Source organism: Heteronotia binoei, chromosome 16 (genome assembly GCF_032191835.1).
Source record: "Heteronotia binoei isolate CCM8104 ecotype False Entrance Well chromosome 16, APGP_CSIRO_Hbin_v1, whole genome shotgun sequence".
Lineage (NCBI taxonomy): Eukaryota > Metazoa > Chordata > Lepidosauria > Squamata > Gekkonidae > Heteronotia > Heteronotia binoei.
In genome coordinates this window covers 61,021,620-61,038,443 of record NC_083238.1, presented here as the reverse complement: position 1 = coordinate 61,038,443, position 16,824 = coordinate 61,021,620, and positions in this window count along the sequence as shown.

The following is a 16,824-nucleotide window of genomic DNA, read 5'->3' as shown; positions in this document are numbered from 1 at the left end:
CTGTGGTCTGTGTGGTTTGGCTTCTTAGAGCATAGGTGCACCTCTGAAATGACAACTCTCCAGAAGGTTTCAGTTCTGTGGTGTGTGGCCGTGCCAGAGAACTGACCTTACAGGGAAGTCTGGACTATCATGGGAATAGAGTTGCCAATCTCCAGGTGGGGGCAGGGGGGCCCTCTCCCTGCTTCAGGGTCATCAGAAAGTGTGGGGGGGGGAATGTCTGCTGGGCACTACATTATTCCCTGTGGAGACCAATTCCCATGGGGTATCTGGGACTCAGGAGGGAGCTGTTTTTTTTTGAGGTACAGGCACCACATTTTCAGTATAGCATCCAGTGCCTCTCTTCAAAACACCCTCCAAGTTTCAAAAAGATTGGACCAGGGGGTCCAATTCCATGAGCCCCCCAAAGAAGATGCCCCTCTCCTTCGTTATTTCCAGTGGAAGGAAGGCATTGAAAAGGTGCACAGTCCCTTTAAATGTGATGGCCAGAACTCCATTATGCTTGTCACAACCTTGCTCCTGGTTCCACCCCCAATGCCTCCCGGCTCCACCCCCAAAGTCTCCTGGCTCCACCCCCGAAGTCCCTAGATATTTCTTGAATTGGACTTGGCAATTCTACATGGGAATAGGGCTGCTATATAAGACATGCTAGGAAAATACTTGGGAGGAAAGGGAGACCATTTGCACTGCTCCATTCTGATTTCCCTGGGAGTGACACGACAACCTGCCTTCGCTGGCACACGTTGTAGCTTTCACAACTGCACTTTTGGCCAGATGGAGACTCAGAAGGATTTGTGCTCCTTCTGAGGGGACAATTTCTCTTCTAAATAAGCACTCAGCGTCTTTTTTCCTTTCCCTGAGTGTAAAAGTATATGAGCAACTTGCAAAGGAGAAAAAATGGAAGTGATCAGGGGTCATTTTGTAGAAAAAAAAAATAGGTGGTGGAGCTCATTAGCATATGCCCCCCAGCCAAAAGCAACCTGACTTAAGAAAGGAGAGCCCCGGGCAAGTGAGGATTGCTTGGACTGGCTAGAGATCCAGCCAGCCCAAGTAGGCCTCGCTCGCCCGGGGCTCTCCTGGGCCACACAACCCCCCCAGTCAAAAGGCCAGCAAGCCACCCACCACCCCAAATCCCATAAGACGTGGAGAAAGGGTGGCACGGGCTTCTCCAGGGGTTAATGAGGGCTGCTGGGGGTGTGGCAAAGACCCTGGTGGCTGGCTGGCTGCCCGCTCTCCTAATCCAGGGATTGTTATGCAGCGGCACCTCCTATTCAAGGGACAAGGGAGGTGGGGAGGAAGAGGGGGAACCCTCAGAAAGGTTCAGGAGCTGCGCTCCTATGAGCTCCTGCTGAATTCAAGGCCTGGAAGTGATCAAGAAAGCAGCCATTTTATTTTATTATTATTATATATTTTTACAAATAACATACAGAAATGTGGTCCAAGAACATTTATTTATCCTCCTCGGCCTACAGAAAAATCCCTCGGGTCTCTCTTTTTTCAGCCCTGTAATCGCCCCGCTTCCATCCTACGGCCACAGACTGTGTGTTCTGATTGTAATCAGGCCTCTGTTTCTGCCAACATTGGGGGGGGGGGGCAGGAGAAGACAGGGGTGTTCATGCCCTTCGAATGGCTCCTTTTGCTTCAGTCACAGCACTGCCACCCCCACACAGTCCCTAAAAGCTCCTTTCTCGGCCACGGCAGCACTCAGAGAAAAATGCCGTCACCTTCCCTACTAGCCTCCCTAATGGATTTCTAAGTGATGTCTTTTGCTTCCCTGGCCCCCACTTTGGGGACCATTTCTCATCACACATCCTGATTTATTAACATGGGGGGGGGGAGAGGGATGATCAGCGCAGCATTGTCTATGACACCCACTGTGCAGCTCCCTGCTGACTCCTTCCAAGGCCTGATTTCAGTGGAGACACTGAACTTGAAGCAAAGAGCGAGAAAGAAAATCTAATGGATGATTTCTCTCCCCCCCCCCCCAGCCCTTTCCTCCTTCCACGCCTCTGATTCATGCGCGACACCGAGCTTATATCTCCCGCTGACGAGCATTAGCAGCTATCAGTGCGTCTGAAGGAAATAATTTCAGATCTTATGGCGGAATTTTGCTGAGCCACTTTTGGCTCCATCGACGCCCATAAATCTGTCACTCTTTCCCAGCGAAACTCACAGCCTCCTCTCTTCCCTCCTTTGCTTTCAAAGGACAATGCCTCTCGCGTCACCATCCTTCCTATGTCTGGCCAAGAGAGCGCTAAAGCACCACATTAAAACACACCCGTCCCCACATTCTATTTCACGCACACACAAAGCGCACGAATCCAATGGAAACACAACTTCGCTCGTTCCTTCTCTGCCACTCCACCCCTCCCAGCACGCGGCTTGCCTTTGTCAGCTTTGTTGGCCTGTGACTGACAAGCAATTACAATAAGTAATTTCATTTCTGTGGAAGATAATAAAACGTGATACCATAACTACCCACGGAGCCTCAAAAGTATTTATGTTCATTCTAATAACCTGGTGCGATGCTGTTAATCTTGACAAAGGGCGCCTGGCAGGTGCCGGGGAACTGAATCTTCATATTCTTTCCCTGTTTGCGGTGCCTTCCACAGGGGAAAAGCTGCAAGCTGTTGAAAGGGAAGGTTCCAGTCTAGTTTTTAATTACATTTAGTTTATTAGCAGCACAACCAGATGCATGGGTGAATCCAGGAAAATGAGGGCCACACCTTATGAGGAAGGGAGGGAGGGAGGGAGGGGAGGGGAGGGAGGAGTGACTGATTGCTCAGAACCTCATTTCAGAGGGTGCTACAAGATATTCATGGGATTCTTTTCAACATTTCTGTGTTCAGCTCTTAGTACCTCTTCTTGATTTTTAATTGCAGATTTTATTCCCCTCCCACGACTGTCATCCACACAGCTTGAATGCCTTGGAATGAGCATTTTTTTTGTTACTTTTGTGTTTTGTAGGAACTTCTGCCCATTCTTCATGGTCTCCAGATTCCATTATACGATCTCTCCGTTTGACCCCTTTGCCTGCACTTCTTCAAGACACAGTGTGGTCCATGGTCACAAAAGGAAATTAAATTAATCAAACACAGAATCAAAGCATGCAAGTTAAACTGCTTCAATGACATGCTATACTTTGGGGAACAATTATCTCAGGTTTTCCAAAAGAATATCATTTATGAAAGGAAAACCTCTTAATTGCAGAGCTGAGAAGAATTATTTTGTAGGGCAGAGGGGTCCAATGTTGTTCTTTCTTGGGGTAAACAGCACATCTTTGGGCCTCATTGTCTCACACACACACTCAATACACTGAGTATGAGCCTTAGAGTAACGTTATACTTTTTGCAATACACTTCATGGGAGATTTATTTACTGCACTCAGAATCACACTTCTCTAATTGGGCAAAACTTTGCTATATTAACCAGATCCCCCAATAGCTAACAGTAGCCGCTCCTTCTTTCAGACTAAACCCTTACGAGTATTTGTGACATCTGTCCTAATCATGGTGTCTAGCTGTGACACACCTACTCCTCCATAGGCAACAGCCCAGAATATAAAAAGAAGGAAATATTCAAGACAGAAAACATAACATGCCATATGGCAGATTTCTGATGGACTTGGCAAATTAAAACCCCATATATCAGCATTTCCATCATAACAATGGGTAGTAGCAATAGAGAAATGTCCCAGTTAGCTTCTTGTCCAATAAAACAAGATTCTAAATTGAGAGTGGCTCTTTTTCCACAAGTGGAGGCTGAAGCATAAACCAAATTCGAGCAGCTAATGCTGTTTGTCAGTGACCGCTGGTTTACTCACTATGAGTTGTTCAAGTGATAGCTTACTCCTGTGGTTTTAGCACCCTTTCATGCCCCGCCTTCCCCACGACAGGGCGGTGCATGTATCAACACTTGGGAACAAATAGAATCACAAGCCCAAATAAATGGCTTCTCCAAATGGCCAAGAGGTAAATTGGAATCATGCAAAGATCCGAACTCATTTCTAAGGTAAACAGCGGAACATTTGCGATGAGAATCACACATCAGGAGCTTAGAGAAGGGGACCCGGGAGGGGTCGCCTTCTAAGACTGGGAGCGATGTTTTAGCTGTTTGCTGTTTACAGATATTTTCTCAGCCTTTTGAATTTAAAGGTCACTTATTATTATCATTCAGCTGTTCGTCTCACCAGGGAATCGCCCCCTTTGGATGGCTCTGAATGGCGTTTTCGGCAAGCGACTTTCAAAAGACAGGAATTGTTTTTCCAGCAGAAATGGTACGCACGTTACTCTTCTGAGGGTCCAACTAGACACGACATAAGAAATCTCTGTAGCAGTCTCTTCTTTTAGAAAATGATAACTTTGCTCCTTGTCCTTCTCTAAAGGGCGAAATGAGATCTATAAAGAGTTTCTTCAAGTATAACTGTTTGGACAGCAGATGTCTCGCATCAGATTGCGAGCCAAAAAGAAAGAAGAACATTCAGATTATTTTGAACAGTCCAAGAATGTTTGATCCAGTGACTGCATCTCACTGAGACCGATTTCACACCAGGCTTGTTCCGGGTAGAGAGCCTTTTTGCTCCCGAGGCGTCTCTCCGTTTTCGCTCAAGTTGCCCTGGAACTGCGAGTTGGCGGGGCGTTCTTCCGCAGCAGGCAGGATCCTCTTCCAAGTGGTTTTTGCTTGCCGCGGGAGAACGACGTGCCAACTCGCAGCTCTGGGGCAATTTGTGCAAAAACAGAGAGAAGCCCCAGGATCAAAAGGGCTCTCCATTTGGAATGAGCCCTATTGCAAAATCGGTCTGAGTCTGTGATGCAGGGGTGTTGAACTCATTTGTTATGAGGGCCGGATCTGACATAAATGAGATCTTGTTGGACCGGACTAGGCGTGTCATAAAATATAATCCCAGGTAGCAAATATATAAACTTTATAAAGGACACAGGCAAACACAATTAAAGATTTTTTTTAAAAAAACAACTTTAAATAAAACATCTGAGCCGCCCTGAACCTGCTTCGGCGGGAAGGGCGGGATACAAATTAAATATTATTATTATTAAAACATCAGCACTTGTTGGTCTTGATGGTGCTTTCTTTGCATCTCTCCTGGGCAGGGAGCTGGGCAAAGAAAGCTCTGGCTCTTTCCTTCCTTCCCCAGGGGCCAGGAGGGGGAGGAACCTCAGCTAATAGAGGAAAGGAAAGGTCTCCTGTGCAAGCACAAGTTGTTTCCGACTCTGGGGTGATGTTGCTCTCACAACGTTTTCACTTTTTACGGGGTGGTTTGCCATTGCCTTCCCCTGTCATCTACACTTTCTCCCCAGCAAGTTGGGTACTCATTTTACCGACCTCGGAAGGGTGGAAGGCTGAGTCAACCTCGAGCCGTCTACCTGAAATCCCAGCTTCCGCCGGGGATCAAACTCAGGTCATGAGCAGAGCTTAGGACCGCAGTACTGCAGCTTTAACACTCTGTGTCATGGGGCTCTCTCAGGCAATAGAAGGGGCTGGTTTTTTTGAAGTAAAGACACCAAATCGGCAGCATAGCTTCTGGTGCCTCTCTTCAACACCCTTCCCCCAGTTTCAAAAAGATTGGACTCAGGGGTCCATTTCTATGCCCCCCCAAAAATGTGGCCCCATTCTCCATGGTTTCCAATGGAATTGTGAGCTGAAGCAGAAATTTCTGAGCTGGCTGTTAAAATTTTGTGCACCAAGACTCCATTGTCAGCTTAGAGGGAACTATGGTGGTAACCCTTCTCATGTTGAAGCCTGCAAAGCTCAGTGAATGGAGTTCCCAGAAATGAACCGTCTTACACAATTGGCTGAGATTTTGTGACGGTAAGGAATGTTCACAGACATTCATAAGAACATAAGAGAAGCCATGTTGGATCAGGCCAATGGCCCATCCAGTCCAACACTCTGTGTCACATAAGAACATAAGAGAAGCCCTGTTGGATCAGGCCAATGGCCCATCCAGTCCAACACTCTGTGTCACATAAGAACATAAGAGAAGCCATGCTGGATCAGGCCAGTGGCCCATCCAGTCCAACACTCTGTGTCACATAAGAACATAAGAGAAGCCCTGTTGGATCAGGCCAATGGCCCATCCAGTCCAACACTCTGTGTCACACAGTGGCCAAAAAATTTTATATATACACACACACACACACACACACACACACACACACTGTGGCTAATAGCCACTGATGGACCTCTGCTCCATATTTTTATCTAAACCCCTCTTGAAGGTGGCCATGCTTGTGGCCGCCACCACCTCCTGTGGCAGTGAATTCCACATGTTAATCACCCTTTGGGTGAAGAAGTACTTCCTTTTATCCGTTTTAACCTGTCTGCTCAGCAATTTCATTGAATGCCCACGAGTTCTTGTATTGTGAGAAAGGGAGAAAAGTACCTCTTTCTCTACTTTCTCTATCCTATGCGTTATCTTGTAAACCTCTATCATGTCACCCCGCAGTCGACGTTTCTCCAAGCTAATAATTCTAGTTGCCCTTTTCTGGACTTTCTCCAATGCTATAATATCTTTTTTGAGGTGCGGCGACCAGAACTGCACACAGTACTCCAAATGAGACCGCACCATCGATTTATACAGGGGCATAATGATACTGGCTGAAGCAGATTCTATCTGCTCCGAGGCAAAAAGTCCTCAGAAACATTCAGGAAAGTAATTCATTTTTTAAAAAATCATCAGAAGAAAGAAATCTACCAAGTAGGTGCTTGAACGATTAAATGATAAAGGAGGAGAGAGAAAAGTATAATAATGCTGAATTAATTCTTTGTGTGGTTCTTCACTGAAACCGTTTTTTGAGTGGGGGGGGGAGTCTGGAGATGCGAGTTAAACAGAAGTGACAAGAGATTAAGTTCTAGGGCTAATTCACACAATAAAAATTAACAAATCAGCAGGTCCAGATGGCATACCACTAGGTTCTTCAGGAACTCAGATGTGGAATCGCTGATCTCCTAATAAACAGCCTGCACTAAATCAAAAGCAACTACAATAATTCCCATTGCTTGGAAAGGAACCCACAAGGACCTAGGAGACTACAGGCCAGTTAACCTAACATCTGTTCTGGGTAAATCGGTATAAAACATGCTTAAAAATAGAATTGCTAACCACGTAAAAGAAATGTTGCTGATGAAAAATCAACATGGCTACTGTAAAGGGGGATCCTGTCTCCACAACTGATCAGAGTCCGTTGAGAGGGTCAGCAGTATGGGGATAGGAGGGACATGACCAGGGCTTTTTTTGCAGCAGAAACTCCTTTGCATATTAGGCCACACACCCCTGATGTAGCCAGTCCTCCAACAGCTTACAGGGCTCTTTGTACAGGGCCTACTGTAAATTCCAGGAGGATTGGCTACATCAGGTGGGTGTGGCCTAATATGTAAAGGAGCTCCTGCTCAAATTCCACCCCTGGGCCACACACCCCTGATGTAGCCAATCCTCTTAGTGCTTACAGTAGGCCCTGTACAAAGAGCCCTGTAAGCTCTTGGAGGATTGGCTACATCAGGGGTGTGTGGCCTAATATGTAAATGAGCTTCTGCTAGAATTCCACCCCTGGGCCACACACCCCTGATGTAGCCAATCCTCCTGGAGCTTCCAGTAGGCCCTGGAATAAGAGTCCTGTAAGCTGTTGGAGTATTGGCTACATCAGGGGTGTGTGGCCTAATAGGCAAAGGAGTTTCTGCTATTATATATCCTGACATTACATTCTTGGATTTCCCAAATAACCTATGATAAAATCCTTCATCAGTCATTTTTAAGTAAACTTGTGGGGGGGGGGGGAAAGATTGGTCTTCCCTTGGATTGGGACTGGTTAAAAATAAGAAACAACAAGGCTTAAAAAAAACCTTAATATAAACTATTGAAAAACACAAAGAAATTACAGACAGTGGGGTCAAATTCAAATAAAAATAGCAAGGTAAATCTTACAAATAACATCATATATTGTAAAAATAATGGTGATAGGAGCAACCTTTAAGAACATGTTAATGGACTTGATGACATTTTATACACACACACTCACACTTGACTCCAGATAACTTATGAACAAGTTAAATTGTCCTGATTCCCAACAAGATCCTTGAGAACGCCACCATTTTCTTCCCTCCACTCAATACCCTGCTTAACCCTATGCACTGTTTCTCGTGGCTCTTTTTTGTAGAAAACGCCCAGCAGGAATTCATTTGCATATTAGGCCACACACTCCAGACGCCAAGCCAGCTGGAACTGCATTCCTGTCTTTCCTCCACAGAAAAAGAAAAATCCTGGAGACCAGGAAAGAGAGATGGCAGAGAATTCCTTGAGGGATGATTTTGTGACAGAGCTACTTCTAATGAATATGGAAGGGGAAAACAAAAGCTGCCAGGGTGGCTGGCATTTGGAGAACACGAGACTGTGGAAGTGGAGCACCCACTGCAGTTCTGCCGTCAGCCAAAACTGAAGTGACTTTCAGGAGGCCAAACACATCAACGGTTCCAAAAATCTGATGCGCTGTCTGAGGCGGCCTCCCGAGTTATTGTTAGAGTTCACCCAAAGCAAAATTCGTAACCAATTTAGAGATTCTTCCTCAGGCGAGATATCTGTGAATGTTGAGGGAGATCATGAATATTTTGACAGGGGAATGGCCCTCAAGAGGGTAGAAGAACAAAACAGTCGAGTGGACCTGGAAGAGTGCCGCGGAGGGCTGTGCCGAGATCGAAATCTGACAAACCCTGCTGGGAAAGGTTTTTTCTAAAAAAAAGTAATTTCTAGTTTCTAACAAACGAAAGGCGATAAAGGCTCTCGGATAAAATATGTTGGGATAATAGAGATGTGAGCATGAGCAATATCACTGGGGCAAAAAAAGATCTAAGGCCATGATTAGCTATTTAAAGAACCGGCTAAATGGAATCTAATTAGGGCTAACCTGGCCTTTTCCCCATAGTTCATAAAACTATAAAAGGAACCCTTGGGGGGACGATAGCGCTCTAAGTGGGTCTTATATAATCAGGCCATTGACGCAGCTAACCTTTTCCTGCCACGCTTCTGCGTGTGTGTTCCCTCTGCTCTTTTTGCAGCTAACCTTTTCGTATCACTTAGGCTGTTGTACATGGCTCACGGGCCTCCAGTTCCAACCAACCACTTCCAGATCCCAAGTTGGAAAATGAACCATAGAGCAGTCCTAAAGCTGAGGCCAAGCAGCAATATTTCCCCGGCAAAGCTGAAGGCAGGGCGGGGGGTGGGGCACAGTTTACAGAAGATATCTGGTCTGTCCAGCAGGAGCTGTTACTCAGAATTTTGGACTTAACAGCCATACTGTCAGGTGTGGAATTATCTTGAAATATGGGGCACCACTGTATGCTGCACAGAGACCAAAGCTGGGCTAAAACGGTAATCTGTCTCAACTTTTGATAACAACATCTACAAACGAAGGAACCTGTCACATGAGAACATTCCTACACTGGTTTCTGAGTTACAGTGCAATCCTAAAAGAACTTTCCTGGGAGTAAGCCCTATTGAATAGACTTTAGTAGAATTCAGAGTAGACCTTCTTAAGATTGGTCTCTTACTCGGTTACTCTATTGCCCATGTTCTTCTCCAGTGTCCTTTCTATTTGACGTCCCGCTGGGATCTTTTATACCCCATATTGGCTCAAATTTTAGAGCCCTCATGATTTTAAGGTGCTTTTTTTGCCTGATAATTCTGATCCGGAAATAACTGAATTAGTAGCAAAGGTTTTTTATATAGAGCCATGGTTATTTGTCCTGATAAGTAGTACTATATATCAGGTTTTACTATAGAATCATAGAGTTGGAAGGAACCTCCAGGGTCATCTAGTCCAACCCCCTGCACAATGCAGGAAACTCACAAACGCCTCCCCCTAAATTCACAGGATCCTCATTTCTGTCAGATGGCCATCCAGCCTCTGTTTAAAACCTCCAAGGAAGGAGAGTCCACCACTTCCCGAGGAAGCCTGTTCCACTGAGGAACCGGTCTAAACTCACAAACGCCTCCCCCTAAATTCACAGGATCCTCATTTCTGTCAGATGGCCATCCAGCCTCTGTTTAAAACCTCCAAGGAAGGAGAGCCCACCACCTCCCGAGGAGGAAGCCTGTTCTGGTTCTGGTCCTACCTTCTGGGGCCACAGAAAACAATTCTGCACCCTCCGCTGTATAGAATCCTAGAATCATAGAGTCGGAAGGGACCCCAGAGTCATCTAGTCCAACCCCCTGCACAATGCAGGAAACCCGCCAATACCTCCCCCTAAATTCACAGGATTTTCATTGCTGTCAGATGGCCATCCAGCCTATGTTTAAAAACCTCCAAGGAAGGAGAGCCCACCACCTCCCGAGGAGGAAGCCTGTTTCACTGAAGAACTGCTCTAAACTCACAAACACCTCCCCCTAAATTCACAGGATCCTCATTGCTGTCAGATGGCCATCCAGTCTCTGTTTAAAAACCTCCAAGGAAGGAGAGCCCACCAACTCCCAAGGAGGAAGCCTGTTCCACTGAGGAACCGCTCTAAACTCCAAACCCCTCCCCCTAAATTCACAGGATCTTCATTGCTGTCGGATGGCCATCTAGCCTCTGTTTAAAAACCTCCAAGGAAGGAGAGCCCACCACCTCCCAAGGAGGAAGCCTCTTCCACTGAGGAACCACTCTAAACTCACAAATACCTACCCCTAAATTCACAGGATCTTCATTGCTGTCAGATGGCCATCTAGCCACTGTTGAAAAACCTCCAAGGAAGGAGAGCCCACCACCTCCTATGTTGCTACTTTGTTTTTATCTTGCAAACCTAATTTTATTCTGTATGGATTTTGTACTCTTTTAATATGTAACCTGGCAGACCCTCTATTTTATATTCTTATACATGCCAATAAAGGCTGTCTTGTGTGTGTGTGCGTTATTCTATTACTGGGGGAAATTCTACCATTAAAAGGGCTCGCCAAATCCAACAACTGAAAGACAGATTATACAACAGAGAGATTCAGATGAGTAGCTGTATTGGTCTAAAGCAACAGACCAAAGTTTGAGTCCAATGGCACCTTGAAGACTTCTAGGTATAATCTTTCATATGAAGAAGCGTGCAATTTAGCACATGAACGCTTATACCCCGAATTAAACTGTGTTGGTTTTAAAGGTGCCACAGGACTCAAACTTCGTCCTTGACAATCGATAGAAGTCAAGACAGTCTCCGTTTTTAAATATATATACAGTATGTCACAGAAGTTTTGTAAATATTTTGTAAATATTTAAATATATCTTTTCATGTGACAACACTGAAGAAATGGCACGGCTACAGTGTAAAGTAGTGAGTCTACAGCTTGTATAACAGTGTAAACGTGCTGTCCCCTCATAATTATGCAACACCCAGCCATTAATGTCTAAACTGCTGGCAACACAAGTGAGTACACCCCTAAGTCATAATGTCCAAATGGGACCCAAAGTGTCAATATTTTGTGCAGCCCCAGACCATGACATTCCCACCACCATGCTTGACTGTAGGCAAGACACACTTGTCTTTGTACTCCTCACCTGGTTGCCGCCACACACGCTTGTCACCATCTGAACCAAATAAGCATCTTTGTCTCATCGGACCACAGGACATGGTTCCAGAAATCCATGTCCTTAGTCTGCTTGTCTGCAGCAAACCGTTTGGGGGCTTTCTTGTGCATCATCTTTAGGAGAGGCTTCCTTCTGGGACGACAGCCCTGCAGACCAATTTGATGCAGCGTGCGGCGTGTGGTCTGAGCACTGACAGGCTGACCCCCCCCCACCCCTTTAACTTCTGTAGCAATGTCATGGTCTGGGGCTGCATGAGTGCTGCCGGCACTGGGGAGCTACAGTTCATTGAGGGAACCATGAATGCCAACATGTACTGTGACATACTGAAGCAGAGCATGATCCCCTCCCTTTGGAGACCGGGCTTCAGGGCAGTATTCCAACATGATAACGACCCCAAACACACCTCCAAAACGACCACTGCCTTGCTAAAGAAGCTGAGGGTAAAGGTGATGGACTGGCCAAGCATGTCTCCAGACCTAAACCCTATTGAGCATCTGTGGGGCATCCTGAAACGGAAGGTGGAGGTGTGCAAGGTCTCTAACATCCACCAGCTACGTGATGTCGTCATGGAGGAGTGGAAGAGGACTCCAGTGGCAACCTGTGAAGCTCTGAACTCTATGCCCAAGAGGGTTAAGGCAGTGCTGGAAAATAATGGTGGCCACACAAAATATCGACACTTTGGGCCCCGTTTGGACATTATCACTTAGGAGTGTACTCACTTTTGTTGCCAGCAGTTTAGACATTAATGGCTGTGTGTTGCGTAATTTTGAGGGGACAGCACGTTTACACTGCTATACAAGCTGTAGACTCACTACATTACATTGTAGCCGTGTCATTTCTTCAGTGTTGTCACATGAAAAGATATACTTAAATATTTACAAAATGTGAGGGGGTGTAATCACTTCTGTGACATACTGTATATATATATTATTCTACCGGAATAGCAGCATTAGAAGCTGCAGTCCAGAATAGAGGAATAGAAGGGGAAGGAAGCAGTTAACTCTTTCGCCTTTGACAGTTCAATCCAGGCGGGCAGTTGCGTTGGTCTGAAGCAGTGAAACAAGATTTGAGTCCAGGGGCACCTTTCAGACCAACAAAGTTTTATTCCGAGTATAAGCCTTTGCGTGGACGCACGTTTCCTCGGAACTTCAGCAGTGTCTCGTCAGCTCTGAAGAAAAGTGCACACACGTGAAAGCTTGTGCCCAGAATAAAACTTTGTTGGTCTTAAAGTTGCCTGATCAAACTCAAACTTTGTTCTTTGGCAGTTAGTTCAGCTCAAAACCAGGCCTCGGATTCAGCAATTCACAGGAGCGCAGCTCCTGAACCTTTCTGAGGGTTCCCCCTCCTCCTTCCCACCTACCTTGTCCATTGAATAGTAGGTGCAGCTGCATAACAATCTCTGCATTAGGAGAGTGGGCAGCCAGCCACACCCCCAGCAGCCCTCATTAACCCCTGGAGAAGCCTGCGCCACCCTTTCTCCACTTCTTATGTGATTTTGGGTAGCGCGTAGCTTGCTGGCCTTTTGACTAGGGGGGAGGCGGCCCAGGAGAGTTCCAGGTGAGCGAGGCCTGCTTGAGCTGGCTGGATCTCTAGCCAACCCAAACAGGCCTCCCTCACCCAGGGCTCTCCTTTCTCGCATCAGGTTGCTTTTGGCTGGGGGTGGGCATCATATGCTAATGTTATGCTAATGAGCTCTGCCACCTATTTTTCTACAAAACGACCCTGCTCAAAACAACTCCCTTAGGCTATGCAGGGTCCCTTAGAGCTGTTAAGAGAATTAATTCCTTAATTCCTCTTGTTAGGAATCTGGAGTTGGTTTGTGATCCAAGAAGGGAAAGGGTGTTTTTACATTTTGCATTCCGTTTGATCCAAAGTTTTGGAGTCTTCAAATCGCCTGCCACTGTTCCGCTTTAATATTTTCCTTTTCCATTGGTGGATTTGCTCTGCTCATTTTGCGTAGCCAAATTTCTATATTTCCTGCTGAAAGCGTTTCCATATGAACATATGAAGCTGCCTTATACTGAATCAGACCCTCGGTCCATGGAAGTCTGTATTGTCTTCTCAGACTGGCAGCGGCTCTCCAGGGTCTCAAGCTGAGGATTTTCATGCCTACTTGCCTGGACCCTTTTTGGAGATGCCAGGGATTGAACCTGAGACCTTCTGCTTACCAAGCAGATGCTCTACCACTGAGCCACCATCCCTCCCTAAATATGAGGAGGGGGCGGTTTCTCTGGTCAGAGGACAGACGGAATACCAGTGCTTAATTAAATGTATACGATTGCTTGGAAATGGTGTCAACACTGCAAAAACAATACAAATTTAAATTACAAGATGAGGCAAGCAATGATTTGTAAAAAATTCAAGTGCTGTCAGTTCTCATGCAAATTACTGCACCTTGTGGCTTTTGGAGGAGTCTTTTAAAACGCATGAAAACTTCTACAATACAAGTTTGAAACGCCTGTAGAAAAAGACCAGATCAAAACTAATGTTGAGAAAACGTTGCAGCAGCAGCTCCAAAACGCATCTCACCGAAACAAATGTAGATGCTTCAGGCAGCAACGATGCAAAACAGTTGTGAGAACGTTAGGTAATGTAAAAGGTGAGTTTCCAATGCTGTGATAGAGAGTCACAAACTGTCAGGGTAAAAACATCCAAAGAAGGGAGGATCTGCATGAATTTTCAGGGTTTTACTCCACAGCTGCTCATTGGCAGCCACACCTCCTCCAAGCCTGCCTGTTTTCCTATTAGAATGCTGCCTCCGGAGTGTCATAAAATAACTGCGAGGGCTGAAGTCATAAAAGGAGGCTTTGGTTTCTCTTCCAAGAAAAAGTGACAGCCAGTTTGGTGTAGTAGTTAAGTGGGCAGACTCTATTTGGGAGAACCAGGCTTGATTCCCCACTCCTCCACTTGCAGCTGCTGGAATGGCCTTGGGTCAGCCAGAGCTCTCACAGGAGTTGTCCTTGAAAGGGCAGCTTCTGGAAGAGCTCTCTCAGCCCACCTACCTCACAGCCCCACCTACCTCGGCAGGTAGGGCAGGTATAAACCGAATTAAACCATAAACATAAACATTAGGGTATCTGTTATGGGAGAGGAAGATAAAGGAGATTGTGAGCCACTCTGAGATTCAGAGTATAAGTCAGGATATAGAGCCAATATCTTTTTAAAAAATGAAAGAGAAATCCTTTTTTTAAAAAAAAGAGAAAAGGGCAGGACTTTTTTGTAGCATAAGAACATAAGAGAATAGAATCATAGAATCATAGAGTGGGAAGGGACCTCCAGGGTCATCTAGTCCAGCCCCCTGCACAATGCAGGAAACTCACAAATACCTCTCCCTAAAGTACAGGATCCACATTGCTGTCAGGTGGCCATCTAACTTCTGTTTAAAAAAGGAAGGAAAGCCCACCACCTCCCAAGCAGGAGCCTGTTCCACTGAGGAACCACTCTAAACTCACAACACCTCCCCTAAATTCACAGGATCTTCATTGCTGTCAGATGGCCATCTAGCCTCTGTTTAAAAAACCTCCAAGGAAGGAGAGCCCACCACCTCCCAAGGAGGAAGTGTGTCCCAATGAGGAACTGCTCTAAAGGTCAGGAAGTTCTTCTAATGTTGAGCCAGAAACTCTTTAGATTTAATTTCAACCCATTGGTTCTGGTCCTACCTTCTGGGGCCACCAAAAGGAATTCCGCACCATCCTCTTATGACAGCCCTTCAAGGACTTGATGGTGATCCTACCACCTCTCAGCCGCCTCCTCTCCAGGCTGAACATCCCATGCAGCCACGTTGGATCAGGCAATGGCCCATCCAGTCCAACACTCTGTGTCACACAGTGGCCAAAAAACCCAAGTGTCATCAGGAGGTCCACCAGTGGGGCCAGGACACTAGAAGCCCTCTCACTGTGCCCCCCCACAGCACCAAGAATACAGAGTAACACTGCTGCAGACATGAGACCTAAGAGAAGCCATTTTGGATCATGCCAATGGCCCATCCAGTCAAACACTCTGTGTCACACAGTGGCCAAAAAAACCAGGTGCCATCAGGAGGTCCACTAGTGGGGCCAGGACACTAGAAGCCCTCCACCTGTTGCCCCTCCCAAAGCACCAAGAATACAGAGCATCACTGCCCCAGACATGAGAACCTAAGAGAAGCCATGTTGGATCAGGCCAACGGCCCATCCAGTCCAACACTCTGTGTCACACAGTGGCCAAAAACCCCAAGTGCCATCAGGAGGTTCACCAGTGGGGCTAGAAGCCTCTTTGCATATTAGTCCACATGAATCTGATGTAGCCAATCCTCCATGAGCTTACAGGGCTCTTAGTACAGGGTCTACTGTAAGCTCCAGGAGGATTGGCTATGCCAGGGGTGTGTGACCTAATATGCAAAGGAGTTCCTGCTACAAAAAAGCCCTGGAAAAAAAGGAGAATAACAAATAAATGGCTATATCTAAACAAAATTGAATTTTGGAAAAAGAAATTTCCTTCCCCATATTGAGGAGAGTCTCTCCGTATCTTTTCCCCTGAAAGGAGAAAAGTAACTTGTTCATACCAGAAGTGAGGAAGGAAGGAAGGAAGGAAGGAAGGAAGGAAGGAAGGAAGGAAGGAAGGAAGGAAGGAAGGAAGGAAGGAAGGAAGGAAGGAAGGAAGGAAGGAAGGAAGGAAGGAAGGAAGGAAGGAAGGGTTATGCACTCCATCTATGCTTCTGAAACTGACACCTTCCTATGGAAAGGGTTGGCACAAATTTCTCTTTTGCACACCACAGCACCTGTACCAGTGTTCCCTGCTGACTTCCTTCATGGGGAGGCAAGCAGGGGTGGAATTCTAGCAGGAGCTCCTTTGCATATTATGCCACACCCCTCTGATGTAGCCAATTCCTCCAAGAGCTTACAAAAAACAGCCTCGTAAGCTCTTGGAGGATTGGCCTACACCAGTGGGTGTGGCCTAATGTGCAAAGGAGCTCCTGCTAGAATCCCACCCCTTGAGGCAAGTGATGTCCAAAACCGAGCACACACGCTCACCTGCTGAACTCCAGCCCAAATCAGTGGAGTTGAAAGTGTGAAAGTGCTAAAGTCCCCGTTGCTTTTGTGGAGCATACATTAATCCCAACTAGATTCACAGTGTTATGAAAAGGAGCAATTACAACCAAAATAATATGCGTGGTATGGCCAGGAGCATGAGAGACATAAGCAAACAGGTCCTTTAATACAAAAGGAAGCCTGTTCTACCGAACCCCTGACCCTCTCCGCTCTTCTTTTCAAAAGGACAAATATCCCTT